The following is a 20,471-nucleotide window of genomic DNA, read 5'->3' on the forward strand; positions in this document are numbered from 1 at the left end:
TCCATTTAGGATACAGATGTTTTTATTCGGAAACAAATAGATACAATGTTGCAACCGCTATAAATGTCAAAGCACTGTCAAAGAAATAGCAGAGCTCTCTGCAGGGACACTTTTTGCCAGACTGGAATTCTCCTTCTTCATCCTCATCCTCTTCATCATCCTATTCTTCTTTATCATCCTCTTTTTCATCATCCTCTTCTTCTTCATCATCATCCTCTTCTTCTTCTTCATCCTCTTCTTCTTCTTCATCCTCTTCTTGTCTTCCTCTTGCAGGTCACTGCTCATGCGCAGATATTTTTATCGGTAAAAAGATCGGCCGATTTGCCCATAATTGCCATGAAAATCGGCCGATCTTTTTCCAACTTTACCGATGAAAAAAAATCTGCCAAAATACCAAAAAATGGACGAACAATTAACGCACTAACGATCCGAAAATCGGCCGATTTTCGACCCATCTATGGCCTGCATAAGTCACACGATTTCAAAGTCCAGCTTGATGTGACCAGGGTGTAAATGGAGCGCTGTGCGTTTCTGCAAAACGCAGTGGAAACCTATGTGTGAACCTAGACCCTCTTTACTATTAGTAGTTAAGCCCCTCGTCTAGTTCCAAACGCCAAGCCTGCTCGCTACACAAAGCAGCCCAGGTACATGATACAGGCACGCCAACCTGGCACTCGGTCACTGGAATACCCTTCGCGCCGACAAAGCAGCATAAACCGCCCAGCCAATCAGAAGCTCCTACCCAGTAGCTCTGACATCTCACTGGACACGGCTTTACGCCGCGTAACGTCAGAACGCTGGATGGGGGGGGGGGCTGACGCTCCTGGCGGAAGTACCTTTGAGGTAGTTACCTGTGGGAAGCAAGGGAGCCAGTTTGAGAAGCCGCAGTGTTAAGTCCCGGTGACCGGGGTGTTGTTCTCCCTCCCTGCCTCGGGAAGCAGGTAAAGTGGAGGAAAGTGGGGAGAGAGGTGTATGCGCGTGCCTGCATGTGGCTGTGTTTGTTTGGTTGGTGTGCGAGCTCCGCCTCTTCCTCACCCACACACCCCCACACACTGGTCAGGGCCTTAGAGCACAAATGGCAGAGGCCCTGGCCACTCGTGTCCTTGTCTTTTGTTTGTCTCTGTGGGATTTCACTAAGACGTGTACAATGCCATTGGTTTGCAGTGCTGCAGGAGAAGAAGGTTGATCTGAAAGGAACATCTTTTGTGGCTTCAGAAGCTTTAGTAGTCTATTGTTATGGTAACAGCTTCAGTGCATTTTTTGGTCACACTAGTTATTCGGCTGTTTAAAGGATGGACACGTTTACCTAAATGATTCACCCTGTCAGACATCTTAAAGGCAGTAGGTTCCCCCCACCTAAAGTGGAGCTCTACCCAAAAGGGGAAATTTCACTTTAAGGCCTTGTTCCTCAGTTCCCTGTTAAAGGATACGTTCACCTTTGGGAACATGCTGCACCTGTTTTTAGGGTGTAACAGGTTCCCAATTCTGTAGTTGCCACCCCCTGCTCCCCCCCCCCCCGTACTATCTGTCAGCTTCAAATAAAAAAAATGGCCGTGCGGGGCTCCGCCCACAAGTCAGCGTTGTTAATTCACAGAGTTCCATGACTGAATGCACTTCAGGTCCTAACAGCTGTTGTTTTGTGGTCCTCAGTAATCTACCACGGTGCTGTGGAGTGCCGTGGTAGATCACTGAATCTTCCTGTCACTGTATCTGCTTGCTCATACATCCTGTACAGGAAAGTAGATATGCTAACAAAATACAATTAACCTCCTTAGCGGTTTTCCCGAGTGTAGCTCGGAGTAAAATTTGAGTACCAAGAGCGGTAACCCCGAGCTACACTCGGGCTTACCATGCGGCGTTGCTCAGGGGGTCCCTGCAGCACTTACCTTGTCCTTCGCTCCCGCGATACGTCCCCTGGAGCTTCCCCGGCCATCTCCTCAGGCCGATGCCGGCTTCCGTGTTCCAGTCACTGTGACGTCGGCACGTACGGGCGCCGGAACCGGCGGCAAATTTGAAATTTTTAAAAAATGTAATTTTTGCTGTCATTGCTGTTTCAATGAATTTCACATATATTTTGTCCCTACTGCTTTGTCCTGTGCCCTGCCTGCATTTTGACTGTTTTTTTCTGCCTGGAAACTTAGAAAAGTCCATGGCGTCCAAAAAGTGTCCCTTTACGTCAGTAGCGGTTTTAGACCAGCTAGAGAACAGCGATAGTAAATCAGAACCACTTGCAGAATTGACTGATAATGATTCGTGGGGAAATTCGTCATCAGACACTGAAAACGATTTTGCGACTTTGCTCAGCGATGTGCGAATTTGCCTCTGTATTTGAAATTTCAGTGTTTTTGGTTTGATTATATTATTGAATTAAATTTATTATATTATTTTTTATGATTATTTATTAAATTATAATTTATGATTTCGTGTTTCAAGTTTTATCATATCCGGAATGTTTACTAGACTCTTGTTCGGACAGATTTCAGTGAGTTATTCCTAAAAATTACAGGCCTACAATAAAAAAACTACATATTTCCATGCAAAAAAATTGTACCGCTTTCAGCACAAAAAATCGTAAAGAATCATACCGCCAAGGAAGTTAAAAAGTATATCCACGCTGACTAGCAATGCAAAGCCTCTGACACAATTGGCTAGTATATAAACCTAATGAAATTTGATGAATGAAAGTGTGAAGTGCAGCGCTAATCAAATAATATAAAATGTCAAATATACTAATTAATACATGTGTTCAAAAAGTATATGTCCAAAACAAACCCACCAGATGTTGGCTGCCACTACAGCAGAAAAAACGCCCATATAGCCAAGCAGAAACGTATGTGTCTTGCCAAAGTGATCAGTAGATAGACGCCATCCTGTCTGCCTGTGCTCTGGTAAAATAAGGCTCACCAGGAGCGAGAAGTATAGTTACATAGTTAGTCTGGCTGAAAAAAGACAAAAGTCCATCCAGTTCAACCAAAAAAAAAGTTATAATCCTACACCCACAGTTGATCCAGAGTCTTCCAATAGTGTAGTATTTATTGTAAAATAAAGTGAAGCAGTATATAAAATCAGTGTACAAAACAAAGAAAAGCCAGCTTACATAAGCAGCCACTGCTGACCTGATATACTAACAGATCTGCAGGAGACCTGCATGGCACCAGCGATCTGCTTTACAGGCTTCTGCGGACAAAAAAATAAAAAAATGCACATTTTTTATTATTTTTGTGCTAAAGGTGAACTGATCCTTTAACCACTTGCCCTCCAGAGGATTTACCCCCCCCCCCCCCTTCCTGACCAGGCCATTTTTTGCGTTCCTTTCGATTGTGTGGTCATGCAACGTTGCACCCAAATTATATTTACTTCCTTTTTTTTCCCCACAAATAGAGATTTCTTTTGGTGGTATTTAATCGCCTGTGTGTTTTTTACTTTTTGTGATATAAATAAAAAAAAAAAGACTGACAATTTTGATAAACAATATTTTTGACTTTTTGTTATTAAACATGTCCAGTATAAAAAAATTAAACCAAATCAAATTTCGTGATAAATTTAGTGCAAAATGTATTCTGCTACAAAAAAAAAATCCCAATAGGTGTTAATTGGTTTATGTGAAAGTTATAGCGTTTACAAATGGCGGTATATATACTGGAATTATTTATTTTCTACTAGTAATGGCGGCGATCAGTGACTTAGCGGGACTACGGCGGGCATTCTGACACTGGGGGGAACTGACTTGACATCCTCAGTGACACCAATACAGTGATCAGTGCTAATAAAAAGCACTGATGCTATACTAATGGCACTGGGCAGGAAGGGGTTAACATGAGGGGCAATCAAAGGGTCAACTGTGTGCTGTGTGTTTCACTATGGGGCGGTGTCTGCTTTCCACTGTAAGCACACTGCTTTGTATGTCTGTGCTAAGCAGAGCCGTACAAAGCAATGTGCTGGAGCTGACAGGGGAGAGAACTGTATTGTTTATATACAGTTCTCTCTCCCCCCCCCCCCCCCCCCGTCGGTATTACTCAGCGATCACCCAGTGCCGGCGAGTAATCACCTGCCGGGACCCGGTGATTGACAGCCAAGGCCGCTAATGGCACCCTACCTGGCAATGCTAAATCACGTATATATACATGACTTTGCGCACCCCTGCTGCCCTGTAGCAGTATTTTTGCTATAGGGTGGCGGTAAAGGATTGGCACCTTGGGGGAGCGGGTATCCGATTTTGACAGGCGATCGGAAGCAGTTTGTCCTCCTTCCTCTCCCTCAAAATAGTCTTCTGGGTCCATGAAGAAGACCCAGAAGACCATGGGATCATTCACAAGGTGCAGCGCTACTCGCGTATGTGCAGTGGACACCCAGCTGTAAAGCCCCAAGAGTAATTGAATATTGTTGCTTGATATTGCAGGAAAAGGGTAGATTCTTGGTCAGGTTTTTATTGTGATTTCAGGAAGTCAGGGGAAATCTTTATCTGGGACACAGACCATCAAAAACTCAATTTCAGTAGAGGGTACGGTAGTGGGAAAGAGAACTTCTGACATTGCTTTTATTGCTGTCCATGATGACTATCTGTCCCTCTGTTCTGTCACTGACACCAAGCGACAGTATAACAGCTGCCTTTCAACTGTCCTGGCTGCCTAATAAATACAATGTTATAAAGTTGTAAACAAGGGGAAGTGGATTTGCAACACGCATTAGTTTCTTGCATACACACAGTAAATTTATTTAGTTATTTTCTAAGATTGGTACCTACAGTGCATATAAAGTCTACACACCCCTGTTAAAATGTCAGGTTTCTGTGATGTAAAAAGAATGAGACAAAGACAAATCATTTCAGAACTTTTTCCACCTTCAACCACTTGCCATCCTGAGGATTTACCCCCCTTAACCTCCCTGGAGGTATTCCCGAGTGTAGCTCGGGGTAAAGTTTCAGCGGTAACCCTGAGCTATACTCGGGAATACCTTGCAGCGTTGCTCCGGGATCTCTTCTGCACTTACCTTGTCCTGCGCTCCTGCGATTTCCCCTGTCCCTGGCAATGTCCTCCGGTCGATACCGGCATCTGTCTTCCGGGTTCCTTTCCCTGCGACGTCAGGACGTACGGTGATGGAACTAGCAGGAAATTTTAAAAGTGACATTCACTAAATTTACATAGTAAAACATTACTGTATCAAACCATTTCACATACATTTTGTCCCGAGTGCTTTGTCCTGTGACCTGCCTGCATTTTTACTGTTCTTTCTGCCTTGAAACTGAGAAACGTCCATGGCGTCCAAAAAGCGTCCCTTTAGGTCAAAAGTGGTTTCAGACCAGCTAGAGAACAGCGATAGTAAATTAGAACCACTTGCAGAATTGAGTGATAATTTGTGGGGAAATTCGTCATCAGACACTGAAAACGATTTTTGCGACTTTGCTCAGTGATGTGCGAACTTGGCGTTATATTTCAAATTTCTGTGTTTTTGGTTTGATTATATTATTGAATTAAATGTATTATTACATTATTTTTTATGATTTATTAAATTATAATTTATGATTTCGTGTTTCAAATTTTAACATACCCGGGATGTTTACTAGACTTTTGTTCGGACAGATTTCAGTGAGTTATTCCTAAAAATGACAGGCCTACAATAAAAAACAATACGTACAGTCAGGTCCATAAATATTGGGACATCGACACAATTCCAACATTTTTGGCTCTATACACCACCACAATGGATTTGAAATGAAATGAACAAGATGTGCTTTAACTACAGACTGTCAGCTTTAATTTGAGGGTATTTACATCCAAATCAGGTGAACAGTGTAGGAATTACAACAGTTTGCATATGTGCCTCCCACTTGTTAAGGGACCAACAGTAATGGGACAGAATAATAATCATAAATCAAACTTTCACTTTTTAATACTTGGTTGCAAATCCTTTGCAGTCAATTACAGCCTGAAGTCTGGAACGCATAGACATCATCAGACGCTGGGTTTCATCCCTGGTGATGCTCTGCCAGGCCTCTACTGCAACTGTCTTCAGTTCCTGCTTGTTCTTGGGGCATTTTCCCTTCAGTTTTGTCTTCAGCAAGTGAAATGCATGCTCAATCGGATTCAGGTCAGGTGATTGACTTGGCCATTGCAAAACATTCCACTTCTTTCCCTTAAAAAACTCTGGTTGCTTTTGCAGTCTGCTTTGGGTCATTGTCCATCTGCACTGTGAAGCGGCGTCCAATGAGTTGTGAAGCATTTGGCTGAATATGAGCAGATAATATTCCCCGAAACACTTCACAATTCATCCTGCTGCTTTTGTCAGCAGTCACATCATCAGTAAATACAAGAGAACCAGTTCCATTGGCAGCCATACAGAGTTTTGGTATGCTTTCAAAAAGTGCATCACACCCAGATATAAAAGAAGTGTATGGCAAACCTCAGCTAACCAGCAGGAAAGACACAGCACATCAGTGTAAAAGCAGACTTATAGGAGGCTCAGGACAGTAGGGGCACATTTACATTTTTCACATGCTTCACTGATGAGGTGGTATGCTTAGGATCATGAACAGTTCCTTTCCTTCTCCATAATCTCCTCTTCCCATCACTCTGGTATAAGTTGATCTTGGTCTCATCTGTCCATAGGATGTTGTTCCAGAACTGTGAAGGCTTTTTTAGATGTCGTTTGGCAAACTCTAATCTGCTGAGCTCACCGGTGCGTTCCTTCTTTTTAAGAATGTTCCAAACAGTTGTTTTGGCCACGCCTAATGTTTTTGCTATCTCTCTGATGGGTTTGTTTTGTTTTTTCAGCCTAATGATGGCTTGTTTCACTGATAGTGACAGGTCTTTGGATCTCATCTTGAGAGTTGACAGCAACAGATTCCAAATACAAATAGCACACTTGAAATGAACTCTGGACCTTTTATCTGCTCATTTGTAATCGGGATAATGAGGGAATAACACACACCTGGCCATGGAACAGCTGAGAAGCCAATTGTCCCATTACTTTTGGTCCCTTATAAAGTGGGAGGCACATATGCAAACTGTTGTAATTCCTACACCGTTCACCTGATTTGGATGTAAATACCCTCAAATTAAAGCTGCCATTCTGCAGTTAAAGCACATCTTGTTCGTTTCATTTCAAATCCATTGTGGTGGTGTATAGAGCCAAAAATGTTAGAATTGTGTCAATGTCCCAATATTTATGGACCTGACTGTATTTCCATGCAAAAAAATGTACCGCTTTGAGCACAGAAATATGGACATAATCAGACCGCTTGGGAGGTTAATGACCAGGCCTCTTTTTGATATTTGCCACTGTACTATTTCACCTGATATTTTCGCAGTCATGTAATGCTTTACCCAAATGAAATTTACGTCCTTTTTTCACACAATTAGAGCTTTCTTTCGGTGGTATTTGATCACCTGTGCGCTTTTTTTTTTTTTTTTTTTTTTTTTTTTGTGCTATCAACAAAAATAGACCGAAAATTTAGAAGGAAGACGATATTTTTTACTTTCGGCTATAAAAAATATATAGTATACTCAGTCATGAATTTTAGGCCAAAATGTATTTTGCTACATATTTTTGGTAAAAAATCCCAATAAGTGTATATTGCTTTGTGTGAAAGTTATAGTGTCTACAAACTATGGTATAGATACTGCAATTTACGCTGTTTTTTTGCTATACAGCGCTGTACTAGTTTAACTGACAATTGTGCAGTCATGCAATATGGTACATAAATGAAATTTACGTCCTTTTTTCACACAAATAGAGCTTTCTTTTGGTGGTATTTGATCACCTGTGCGCTTTTTATTTTTGGCGCTATAAACAAAAAATTTTTGAAAAAGGCGATATTTTCTCATTTCTGTCATAAATATCCAAAAAACTAAAATTGCGTCATAAATTTAGGCCAAAATGTTTTTGGTTTAAAAAAAATCCCAATATGTGTATATTGATTGCTTTGTGTGAAAGTTATAGCATCTACAAACTATGGTATAGGTAATGGAATTTTCACAGCTTTTACTTTCTGACTGCCCATTACATTTCTTGAGGTGCTTTAATACCAGGACAGTACAAACACCCCCAAATGACCCCTTTTCATAAAGTAGACACCCTAAGCTATCTGCTGAGAGGCATATTGAGTCCATGGAAGATTTATTTTTCCACAAGTTTTTGAAATCTGACTTTTTTTTTTTTTTTTTTACACAAAGTTGTCATTTAAATGATATATTTCTCACACAAGCCATGGGTATATGTGGAATTACACCCCAAAATACATTCTGCTACTTCTTCCGAGTATGGTGAAACCACGTGTGAGACTTTGGGAGCCTAGCCACATACAGGAGCCTGAAATCCAATGACCACTTTGAAAGCCTGAAGGTGCGTAACTTGCTCATTTCATTTCCTCACTACCTATCACAGTTTCGGAGGCCCTGAAATGCCAGGATAGCACCAACCCTCCAAAATGACCCCTTTTTGAAAAGTAGACACCCCTAGGAATTTAAAAAGAGGCATGGTGAGTATTTTGCAGATCTCATTTTTTTCTCACAAGGTTTTGAAATATAAAAAAAAAGGAAAAATATGTTTTTGTTTTCTTTCTTCATTTTCCACAAACTTATGGCAACAAACGAGATCTGCAAAATACTCACCATGCATCTTATCAAATTCCTTGGGGTGTCTACTTTCCAAAAATGAGTCATTTGGGGGTGTTTGGTGCTATCCTGGCATTTCAGGGCCTCCAAAACTGTGATGGGTAGTGAGGAAGTGTAATGAGGAAATAAAGCCCTTTAACCTCCCTGGCGGTATGATCATGTCAGGAATTTTGTGCTGAAAGCGGTACCATTTTTTTGCATGGAAATATGTAGTTTTTAATTGTAGGCTGTAATTTTTAGGAATAACTCACTGAAATCTATCCGAAAAAGAGTCTATTAAACATCCCGGGGATGATAAAACTTGAAACACGAAATCATAAATTATAATTTAATAAATAATCATAAAAAATAATAATATAATAATAATAAATTTAATTCAATAATATAATCAAACCAAAAACACTGAAATTTGAAATACAGAGGCAAATTCGCACATCGCTGAGCAAAGTCGCAAAATCGTTTTCAGTGTCTGATGACGAATTTCCCCACAAATCATCACTCAATTCTGCAAGTGGTTCTGATTTACTATCGCTGTTCTAAAACTGCTTTTGACGTAAAGGGACGCTTTTTGGCCGCCATGGACTTTTCTAAGTTTCCAGGCAGAAAGAACATTCAAAATGCAGGCAGAGCACAGGACAAAGCAGTGGGGACAATATGTATGTGAAATGCAGTGAAAAAGCAATGACAGCAAAAATGTCATTTTTTAAAAATTTCAAATTTCCCGCCGGTTCCGCCGCCCGAACGTTCCGACGTCACGGGGACCGGAACACGGAAGCCAGATGCCGGCATCCGCCGGAGGAGATGGACGGGGACGCTGCAGGGGACCCATCGTGGGAGCGAAGGACAAGGTAAGTGCTGCAGGGACCCCCAGAGAACGCTGCATGGTAAGCCCGAGTGTAGCTCGGGGTTACCGTTCTTGGTATAGAAATTCTACCCCGAGCTACACTCGGGAAAACCGCCAAGGAGGTTAAAAGCCTGAAGGTGCTTATTGGATTTCGGGGTCCTGTACTTGGCTAGACTGCCATACTGCAGAATGTATTTTGGGGAGTAATTCCACATATATACCCATGGCATATGTGAGCAAAAAAATAATTTAAGTGACAATTTTGTGTAAAAAAAAAAAATTAAATACATTTTTTTTTTGTCATTTTCCAAAAACGTGGTAAAAAAAAAAAAAAAAAAAATTTCTTCTATTGACTCAACATGCCTCTCAGCAAATAGTTTGGGGTGTCTACTTTCCAAAAAGGGGTCATTTTGGGGGGGGGGGGCATTTTGTGCCCAGCATTGGAAGTTTATTGCACACAAGATTCACTCTTCTAACCACCTGAAGACCAAGCCTTTCTGACACTTTTTGTTCACATGAAAAAAATCTGTATTTTTTGCTAGGAAATTACTTTGAACCCCCAAACATTAAATATTTTTTTAAAGCAGACACCCTAGTGAATAAAATGGTGGGTGCTGTAATGTTTTTTGTCACATAGTATTCGTGCAGCGATTTTTTTTTTTTTTAATGCAAATTAAAAAAAACACTTTTAAATTGTAATGCACAAAAACATAATATATTGGCCAATTATTTGGTAAGATATAAAAGATGATGGTATGCCGAGTAAAGAGATACCCCATGCAATGGTGACAAACTGCATACATTTTTAATATCCATAGGCAATGCTTTAAAATCCTTTACAAAGCTACTATTTTAGATTTACTGCACTGTCTTCAGTTCCTGCTTGTTCTTGGGGCATTTTCCCTTCAGTTTTGTCTTCAGCAAGTGAAATGCATGCTCAATCGGATTCAGGTCAGGTGATTGACTTGGCCATTGCATAACATTCCACTTCTTTCCCTTAAACTCTTTGGTTGCTTTTGCAGTATGTTTTGGGTCATTGTCCATCTGCACTGTGAAGCGGCGTCCAATGAGTTCTGAAGCATTTGGCTGAATATGAGCAGATAATAATGCCCGAAACACTTCAGAATTCATCCTGCTGCTTTTGCCAGCAGTCACATCATCAATAAATACAAGAGAACCAGTTCCATTGGCAGCCATACATGCCCACGCCATGACACTACCACCACCATGCTTCACTGATGAGGTGGTATGCTTAGGATCATGAGCAGTTCCTTTCCTTCTCCATACTCTTCTCTTCCCATCACTCTGGTACAAGTTGATCTTGGTCTCATCTGTCCATAGGATGTTGTTCCAGAACTGTGAAGGCTTTTTTAGATGGCAAACTCTAATCTGGCCTTCCTGTTTTTGAGGCTCACCAATGGTTTACATCTTGTGGTGAACCCTCTGTATTCACTTTGGTGAAGTCTTCTCTTGATTGTTGACTTTGACACACATACACCTACCTCCTGGAGTGTTCTTGATCTGGCCAACTGTTGTGAAGGGTGTTTTCTTCACCAGGGAAAGAATTCTTCGGTCATCCACCACAGTTGTTTTCCGTGGTCTTCCGGGTCTTTTAGTGTTGCTGAGCTCACCGGTGCGTTCCTTCTTTTTAAGAATGTCCCAAACAGTTGTTTTGGCCACGCCTAATGTTTTTGCTATCTCTCTGATGGGTTTGTTTTGTTTTTTCAGCCTAATGATGGCTTGCTTCACTGATAGCGACAGCTCTTTGGATCTCATCTTGAGAGTTGACAGCAACAGATTCCAAATACAAATAGCACACTTGAAATGAACTCTTGACCTTTTATCTGCTCATTGTAATTGGGATAATGAGGGAATAACACACACCTGGCCATGGAACAGCTGAGAAGCCAATTGTTACATTACTTTTGGTCCCTTAACAAGTGGGAGGCACATATGCAAACTGTTGTAATTCCTACACCGTTCATCTGATTTGGATGTAAATACCCTCAAATTAAAGCTGACAGTCTGCAGTTAAAGCACATCTTGTTTGTTTCATTTTAAATCCATTGGGGTGGTGTATAGAGCCACAAAAGTTAGAATTGTGTCGATGTCCCAATATTTATGGACCTGACTTATGTGATTTTTGCGCTGTGGGCCCGCCCTGCAGCAGTAAAAGTACTGTGGGCGGGCCTTAAGTGGTTAATGTAAACTATAAACTGTACAAACGGAAATCTTTTAGGTGGAGGGTAGTAAAAATAAGAAACTAAAATAATATGGTTGCATAAGTGTGCACACCCTTAAACTAATACTTTGTTGAAGCACCTTTTGATTTTATTCCAGCAATCTGTCTTTTTGGGTATGAGTCTATCAGCATGGCACATCTTGACTTTGCAATATTTGCCCACTCTTCCTTGTAAAAACACTCCAAATCTGTCTGATTGCGAGGGCATCTCCTGTGCACAGCCCTCTTCAGATCACCCCACAGATTTTTGATCGGATTCAGGTCTGGGCTCTGGCTGGGCTATTCCAAAACTTGAATCTTCTTCTGGTGAAGCCATTCCTTTGCTGATTTGGAAGTATGCTTTGGGTCGTTGTCATGCTGAAAGATGAAGTTCCTCTTCATGTTCAGCTTTCTCGAAGAAACCTGAAGGTTTTGTGCCAATATTGACTGGTATTTGGAACTGTTCATAATTCCCTCTACCTTGACTAAGGCCCCAGTTCCAGCTGAAGAAAAACAGCCCTAAAGCATGATTCTGCCACCACCATGCTTCACTGTGGGTATGATGTTCTTTTGGTGATGTGCAGTGTTTTTGTTGCGCCAAACCTATCTTTTTAAATTATGGCCAAAAAGTTCAACCTTGGTTTCATCAGACCATAACACATTTTCCCACATGCTTTTGGGGGACTTCTGATGTGTTTTTGCAAAATGTACCCGAGCTTGGATGCTTTTTTTTTTTGTAATGTTTTTTTTCGTAAGAAAAGGCTTCCGTCTTGCCGCTCTACCCCATAGCCCAGACATAAGAAGAATATGGGAGATTGTTATCACATGTATCACACAGCCAGTACTTGCCAGATATTTCTGCAGCTCCTTTAATGTTGCTGTAGGCCTCTTGGCAGCCTCCCAGACCAGTTTTCTTCTCGTCTCCATCAATTTTGGAGGGACGTCCAGTTTACTGTTGGGCCATATTTTCTCCACTTGATGATCCATTTTCTCCACTTCACTGTGTTCCATGGTATATCTAATGCCTTGGAAATTCTTTTGTACCCTTCTCCTGACTTATACCTTTTAACAATGAGATCCCTCTGATGCTTTGGAAGCTCTCTGCAGACCATGGCTTTTGCTGTAGGATGCGACAAAGAAAATGTCAGGAAAGACCTACTAGAACAGCTGAATTTATCTGGGGTTAATCGGAGGCACTTTAATTGACAGGTGTGTACTGACTCCTATTTAACATGATTTTGAACAGTTGACCATGAAATATTTAGTAGCAAAGAAATTTCACGGATGGACTTTTCACAGGTGGCAACCTATCACGGTACCACTCTTGAATTCACTGAGCTCCTGAGAGCGGCCCATTCTTTCACAAATGTTTGTAGAAGCAGTCTGCATGCCTAGGTGCTTGATTTTATACACCTGTGTCCATGGAGGTGATTGAAACACCTGAATCCAGTGATTTGGAGGGGTGTCCCAATACTTTTGGCTATATAGTGTATAATTGGTTGAAACAGTGAAAGTCTCACACTCTCATGTGGTATGCCTATACTTAGGAGGAGTAACAGAATGTGTTTTTCGTTGTAATTCTAAGTACGCTCATGCTGTGTGTGAAAAATATCTTAATACATTGACGACTTTGTGAAAAAAAAATTATAATAATTTTCATTTTCCACGTTTTCCAAAAACATGGCAATACTTTGGGATGTTTACGCTCCAAAATGTGGTCATTTTGTGGGTATTTCCTCTGCCCTGGTGCTCCAGGGCCACCAAAAATATGATGGGTAGTCAGTAGGGGTGCACCTAAATTTCGATGGCATAAACGTTTTGGCTGAAAACACCCCTATCAGCTGCCACCCTCACCGCTGCCACCTGCACGCGGCTGCCGCCATTCACCGCCGCTCGGTAGTTCTCAGCCTTACCTGAGAAACCACCGAACGATCCTGGCGCTGGGCATAGAGATAAGTGAAGGAAAGATGGCCTCCACTCATTCCCTTGGAGGACCGCAGCGATGCCACTTCCGGTTCCGTTGCCTTGTAAACAGCTTTTTTTTTTTTTTTTCTTTTTTTGTTTTCTTTTTTTAAAGCACTAGATCAATTCTTTTTTTTTGATCCAAGGCTTGACATTATGGAGGAGAGATGTGGGGTCTTATTGTTCCCATATCTCCATAAAGAGGACCTGTCACTAATTATTTCTATTACAGGGGATGCATGCATTCCTTGTGATAGGAATAAAAGTGATTAAACTTTTTTTTTTAAAGGGACAGTGCAAACAAATTAAAAAAAAAAAAAAAAAGTTTAAACTGCTTCCGTCCCCCTATGCTCGCACGTAGTGGTGAATGCATACGTATGCCATGCCCACATGTGTAAACTGTGTTCAAACCACAAGTGTGAGGTATCGTGTACCTCTAAGCATTGAGCTTTGAGAAATTATCACACATCCCCATACTTGGGAGGGGTCGAAGAATGTGTTTTGGGGTGTAATTGTAAGTATGCCTATTCTGTGTGTGAGAACTTGTTAAAATTAGTTTTTTTCAAAAAGTTGTAATTTTATTTAATTTCATCATTTTACAAAACTGTGTGACAAAAATTACAATTTCAAATTCAATTTACTTTGGACTGTCTAATTTCCAAAATAGGTCATTTGGGGGGGTATTTGTACTGTCCTAGCATTTTAGCACCTCAATAAACGTTAGTCGGCTTTGATCAGTTTTCAAATATATACCATAGTTTGTAGGATCTAACTTTCACACATACTAAAAAGGATACATTTATTTGTTGTGTTTTTACACCAATGAAATATAGCAGAATATACTTGAATGCACACAGAATGCACAAATCTATAAAGAGATTTTTTTTTTTTGCAAAGTTTTATAACAGAAGCTTTTAAAAGAAAAAACTTTTTTTCCCCCCTGAACTTTGTATTTTTTTTTTTTCCCTTTTTTATATAGCAAAAAATTAAATACTTCCAAAAGAAAGCTCTGCATGTCTCAAAAAAAATGCTATAAAATCCATTTGGGTACAGTGTTGCATGCCTGAGTAGTTTGTCATTCAATGTGTGACAGCACTTACAGTAAAACTGAAAAATGGCCTGAACTGGAAGGGAGAAAAACAGTCCGGACTTGCAGTGATATTGAAAATATGGTAACAATAGATTCATATACTATTTATTTTAAAGCTGTATTAAACCCAAAGACAAAAATGTAACATATTTCAGCTTACCAGTCCTTAGATATGGTAGTTCCATCAGTTTTCTTTTAGTTTTTATTTCTTTATTTCACCTAGTGATCCAGATAGCAACACACCTTTTTGAGATGTTTGAATTCGGATTGCAGTAGTAAAGCAGACACCCTTGAACAGCAGTATTGAAAGCCATGGGAAAGGGTAGTGTTAGATTACCTTGATAAATCCCAGGCGCTTGCCAACCAACCTGGTCCTCTGCCAGCCCACCAACAGCCATGGGGGGGTGGGGACAAAACAAGCAAATCTTTCCCAAAATCTTGTTAGCCTTTTGTGACTGGACTGGCGCATGAGAGAACCCCCCCCCCACCCACCCACCGTTCTTCCAACTAGGCTAGCAGCATTAAGCCCCAGAACCCTGAGCCCTTCCACACCATGGCATCATCTCCGTCATGGGTACCTGGCAGTTGCTTTTGAGTTACTGTTGCGTACATAGTGATGGTTAAACAACAGAGAACAAATAGGTCCAGGAATACATACATCTCTAGTGACCAGCAGAAACCGTGGGCTTACTATTTAAAAAGCTGTATTTGCCTAATTAGAAGGGCCCATCTGAGAAGAGAACGCATACCTTAAGGGGCTTCTGGTGGTGGTTTTCATATACCTGTTTGGTGGATTGTGAGTGGATTTCACCTTTTCCACATGCTGATTTTTTGGTTATATAGCAGTGAATAATCAGAAATCTTATTGACTGTATAGATTTTGAATTTAACTTTATCCACTCATGAACTTTTATGTCAATCACAACACTCATTTCTGTGTATACCATTATTTTTGTTTGTTTCATTTAACCACCAAGCCTTTTCTGGCCCTTTTTGTTTACATGTACTGTAACAATCAGTATTTTTTCCTAGAAAATTTCTTAGAACCCCCCCAAAATTTTTTTTTTCTATTTTTTTAAAGCAGGGGTCATAGAGAATAAAATGGCGGGTTTTGCTATTTTTTTTGTCACGCTGTATTTGCATTTTTTTTTTTAAAGACTACACTATGTTTTTTAGATACCAAACATGTCATGCTATGAAACAACCTTGCAATAGCGACAAATGATGTTAACCTTATTATCCATCGGCGACGCTTTAAAACCTTTACAGGTTACCACTTTAGATTTACAGAGGTCTGGTGCTAGAATTATTGAACATGGTCTGACATACGTAGCGATAGTTCACATGTGTAGGAGGATAACTGTTTGTGTGCGCGCAGAAGCACGAGGTACTTTGATGGTTTTCAAAATGTATCTTTTTTTTTTTTTAATTTTCACACCATCGGTGTTGCTTTTAAAACTTTTTTTTTTTTTTTTAGCACTTTTTTTTGCTGTCATCCCTTGTGACTGGTACTCTTTATGAAGTGATCTGAGGTCAGTAGGACCCCAAATCCCTCTTCTGCCCTTAAAAGCAATTAATCACTTTAAGATCGGTGTGATTAAATGCTTTTCTTTATTAAAAATGGTGCTGTGTATTTCTGAGTAAACCTGAAGTATTGTAAGGTCACCGCTTCTGGGTTACTATATTACAGAGCCCAACAAAGCCGATCCGGTCTTTGTTCCCCTCTGTGATCAGCCGGCGGAGGGGGTGGGCATCATCCCAGTATAACCACTTGAAGTCCAGTGATGTACCAAGTTCATGACTGGTCAGCAAGTGATTTAAAATTGTCAGTTTTGATTGTATATACAGTACATAGCGCAGTACCAACACACTTCTGTTCAAGATTTAACTCTGACAGGTGAAGTTTGCAGCTTTGTACCTATTCATTTTGTTGATACTCAAAACTCCTTTTTATAACTTTTTATAATTTTATTTCCCTGAGTTTGCACTGAGGTATCTGAATAGATAAATGAAAAGACATAAACATCCCAATTACTCTTCCTTTTATCTGCATAAAATTCCTCTCTGCGCAAACCCCCTTCACCCTTAGGTGACCGCCTTGTCCCTGCGCTGGGAGTTTGGGTAGTAGATGACACTGTACTGGTGTGGTTGTACTGGTATCTGTTGACACTAGTACTCATGCTGGCTGGGGATCACAACACTGATTCTGTCTGACACTTGTACCTAATGACACTGGTACTAACTGACACTGTACTGGTGTGGCTGGTAATTAGTTCAAACCCTGGTACTAACTGGGTGGGTGGTAATCGGGTCAAACACCTTTACTAGGTAACACTATACTGGTGTGGCTAGTAATCTGGTCAGATGCTAGTACTAGATGATATTGTACAGGGGTGGCTGGTGATCAGGACAAGCACTGGTACTAGATGACACTGTACTGATGTGGCTGGCAGGTCACTGGTTCAGGGTAACACTGGTACTAGATGACACTGTACTGATGTGGTTGCCAATCAGGTAGCTGGTACTGGCTTATACTGGTACTTGGTAACACTGGTACATGTGGTGCTGGCAGTCAGGATGAAAAACTCTCTTTCCTCTTATAGCCGATCAGTGTGTGAGAGGAAAGAAAGAACCTGCAGCCATTGTTTACGCTTTGATATTCTGTGATTGGTCACAGCGATCATGTTTCACAAAGCCACTTTCGTTAGCTCTATACCCTCTGTGTGTGTGTTCTGTATCATGTGTCCTGATGGACAGTGTTCTCAATCATAGTATAGTGCTAATATGCCTGCTCAAGGTTGCCATGAACACTGAAAAAAAATTAAAGGTGTTTTTAGAACGACCACTTGTCCTCGTAAGTGTGCCATCCATTCCCTTTTATACAGATGGTAAGTAGTTAATAAGCAGGTACCCGAAGTGGCAACTGAATTCTTGCTCAAGTAACATTCCCTGGAAGGACACCAGTTCATTTAATTATGTTTAGGAGTCTCTGATCTAAACATGGGTTTTGATCATTTCTCATGAGGAACGTCTCATGGTACTCCAGTACTGACAATTTCGTTTGGGGTATTGGCTTAGGCTTTTGGAAACTAATGGTGAGATGTTCTACTAGTAGTTTTGAGCCTTCCTAAAGGTCATAACATTGTATTGGGAGAAGCATAATATCAACTGTTCTTTCGGCAGTTTCCAAACCTAGCAAAGTTGTTGGGAGTATCCTGCCACTGGAGTACCATGAGACATTAAAGCCGCATTTGGTTCTGCCTGTTGGTATCTATGCAGAGGAATTGACCTTTATGACTTGGAAATGCTCAGAAAATTGCTACTAGTTCTGCCCATAATAAAAAGCTTGCAGTGAGAAGTCGCTCCGATTAACATGTTGCATTTCATGTTAATGGATGGTATTTGGTTAAGGCCCTCGCTAGGATTGCTAATACGTGTAACAAGTATGGTTCCTATTTAGCTTTGCAGGCTGTTATTGCATTATTCCAGAAATAAGAAAAAATTAATAATAGCGCCTATGGTCAAAATTATATAACTTACTAATAGTGTACCAGCTGCAAAAAATCACCATATATAAAGTGTACCAATAAATAAATAATTTGCGCTAGTAAATGTGTATAAAAAGAAATCATCAAATCATAAGCCCAGAAAAAAATATATATATGCCAATACCACAAAAAAACTTTTAAGTGCAAAAAACTTTTGTGCAAAAAAAGTGTCTAAATATGAAAAATTTCACCAAAAAACCTTGATAATATAATGGCAGATCATCCATAAATATATCTTATGATTTGATGATTTCTTTTTATACACATTATTCCAGAAATAGTGTAAGTTCCAGTTCTGGGAAGGCCACATTACTGTGCTTTATTCTGCACTGGAACTTGAATCACTTCTAAGGCTCCATTCACACTAGGGAGTTTCAAATTGTGAGCGGAATCGCCGCAGTTCTGCCCATGATTTAAAAACGCTGTGAAAATCGAAAGGACGCATTTGCTTGTTCAGATGCCGTTCCTTTCAATGGCATCTGAAAACATGGGGCTTTTTTGGCTTGATCACGGCAGGTTTTTCCACGTGACAAACTCTTTGCGTTCATGCAAACATTGTGGGATACGCAATGCCCAAAACCGTTCCGGCTCCTGAACACGCCAATATACATTTTCACAGTGCATTTTAAAATTGCGGGCAGAATTGCTGCAATTCCACCCACAATTTGAAATGTCCTAGTGTGAATGGAGGCTAAAAGTTGGGCTTAAAGCGATATTAAACACTGAAACAGAAACGTAATTTATTGCAGTTTACCAATCCTTAAATGTTGTGGCTACATTCGTTTTTTGTTTTTTTTATTTTATTTTATTTTTTTTGCTAGACCGCTTTTGTTAAACTTTTACACAAGGCGGATTCTGTGTGGATTCCGTTTCCATCAGCTCCCAGAGCAGGCAGATGACATGTTTGTATCTACTCAGTTTCTTCTGTTTTTTGTTTTGTTTTGTTTTTTTGTTTTGTTTTGTTTTGTTTTTTAAGCGGACCAATTCAGACCTGGAGGTAGGCAGATGTAATCACACGAGTCTGTTTACACCTGCCTGCCCATAGGGATGCATGTACCATCTGATCAGGTCTGCCTGGAAAACTGACAGGTGGACCTGATCGTATGGCCTGTGTGAAAGGGGCCGTACTGGCCAGATCACCAGATAAAACTAAACAAAAAAAAAAAACTAACTAGCAGCTCCCAAGTCTTTGTTTATGGGTTTGACTGCTTTAATAGCCTTCACTGCTAGATGGGAGCCTAATCTGCGACAGATAACAGCTAGCCTGTCCGTTTCCATTAAATCCAGTTCTAATTAATGCCCTTTACCGAGAAGACCATTCAATTTTTTAAATTGTTTTTAAGGGGTGGTTTATCTTTGTGTAGGTTACTTTGGAAACCTTTTGGTTGCCTAGTCACAGATTGTTCAGTGTTGTCTTTGGTAGACACTTACATAAATCCTTCCGGTTATTTCTTGGTTAAAAGGAATTAGGTGAAATAGGCTAGGTATTAACTCAGGTAGCTGAAATTATCAAAAGTAAATCTTGCCACCACCCATTTTATGTAACTGGTTTAAGAATTGGAATAATCTTCTATATAACGTAAGTGTTTTTAAAGTGCAATAACAATTTAAAAAAAAGTAAATGCACACACATAGATAAAGAAAAAATTAATGCACTCCACTTTTCCATTATATTGTCCTTGTTCTGAGCATTGCAATAAATAACTTGGAATTCCAGTGTTTTTTTATGTTCTATATTCTTAATATAAAAAAATAGTCCAATGTTCAGTTTGTCACTAGGGAAACACAAATAGTGGCACAAGTAATACTTCGATGAACAGAAGGCACATGTTCCAGTCCACCAGTGACAAAACAGATATATACAGCATACCCTGCCCTCCAGTGTCTAGCACCTGCAACTGTCAATTTCTGAATGCTTTGCTTCTGCTCAGCACCAGCAGAGTTTCACACTCTTAGCAGGAATAGGGTGGTTGCTGCTGAAGACTGGTGTTTTTTCCTTTGGTGCCAAGTGGAGGTGGATCACTTAGTTTGCTGGCTGTCATTTCCTCTCTGTTGCAGTTCCCCCATAAGCCACTCTAATCACTGCCTGATGCTGCCCAATCTTCCTCTCTGCCTCTAGCACCAGTGCATTCACTTCCATGCAATCTCAAGCTGTCCCCCCTTCTCAATCCTCAACCAACTCTGATGTCCCCCA

General features: G+C 40.4%; 1 protein-coding gene across 4 annotated transcripts in view; it reads left to right on the top strand.

Annotated features, from left to right (window-relative positions):
* Positions 1-805: 805 nt before the first annotated feature.
* Positions 806-20,471, top strand: part of EYA3 (EYA transcriptional coactivator and phosphatase 3) — a 126,971-nt gene continuing 107,305 nt past the window's right edge. For 2 of the 4 annotated variants that reach the window (XM_089686315.1, XM_089686318.1), the window contains exon 1: positions 806-941. The gene's annotated coding sequence lies outside the window, so the exon portion shown is untranslated. The remainder of the gene's footprint in view (positions 942-20,471) is intronic. The other 2 variants (XM_089686317.1, XM_089686316.1) reach the window with 2 other exon arrangements.

The sequence above is a fragment of the Staurois parvus genome, unplaced genomic scaffold (genome assembly GCF_062004578.1).
Source record: "Staurois parvus isolate SC_StPar_1 unplaced genomic scaffold, SC_StPar_1.0 ptg000394l, whole genome shotgun sequence".
NCBI lineage: Eukaryota > Metazoa > Chordata > Amphibia > Anura > Ranidae > Staurois > Staurois parvus.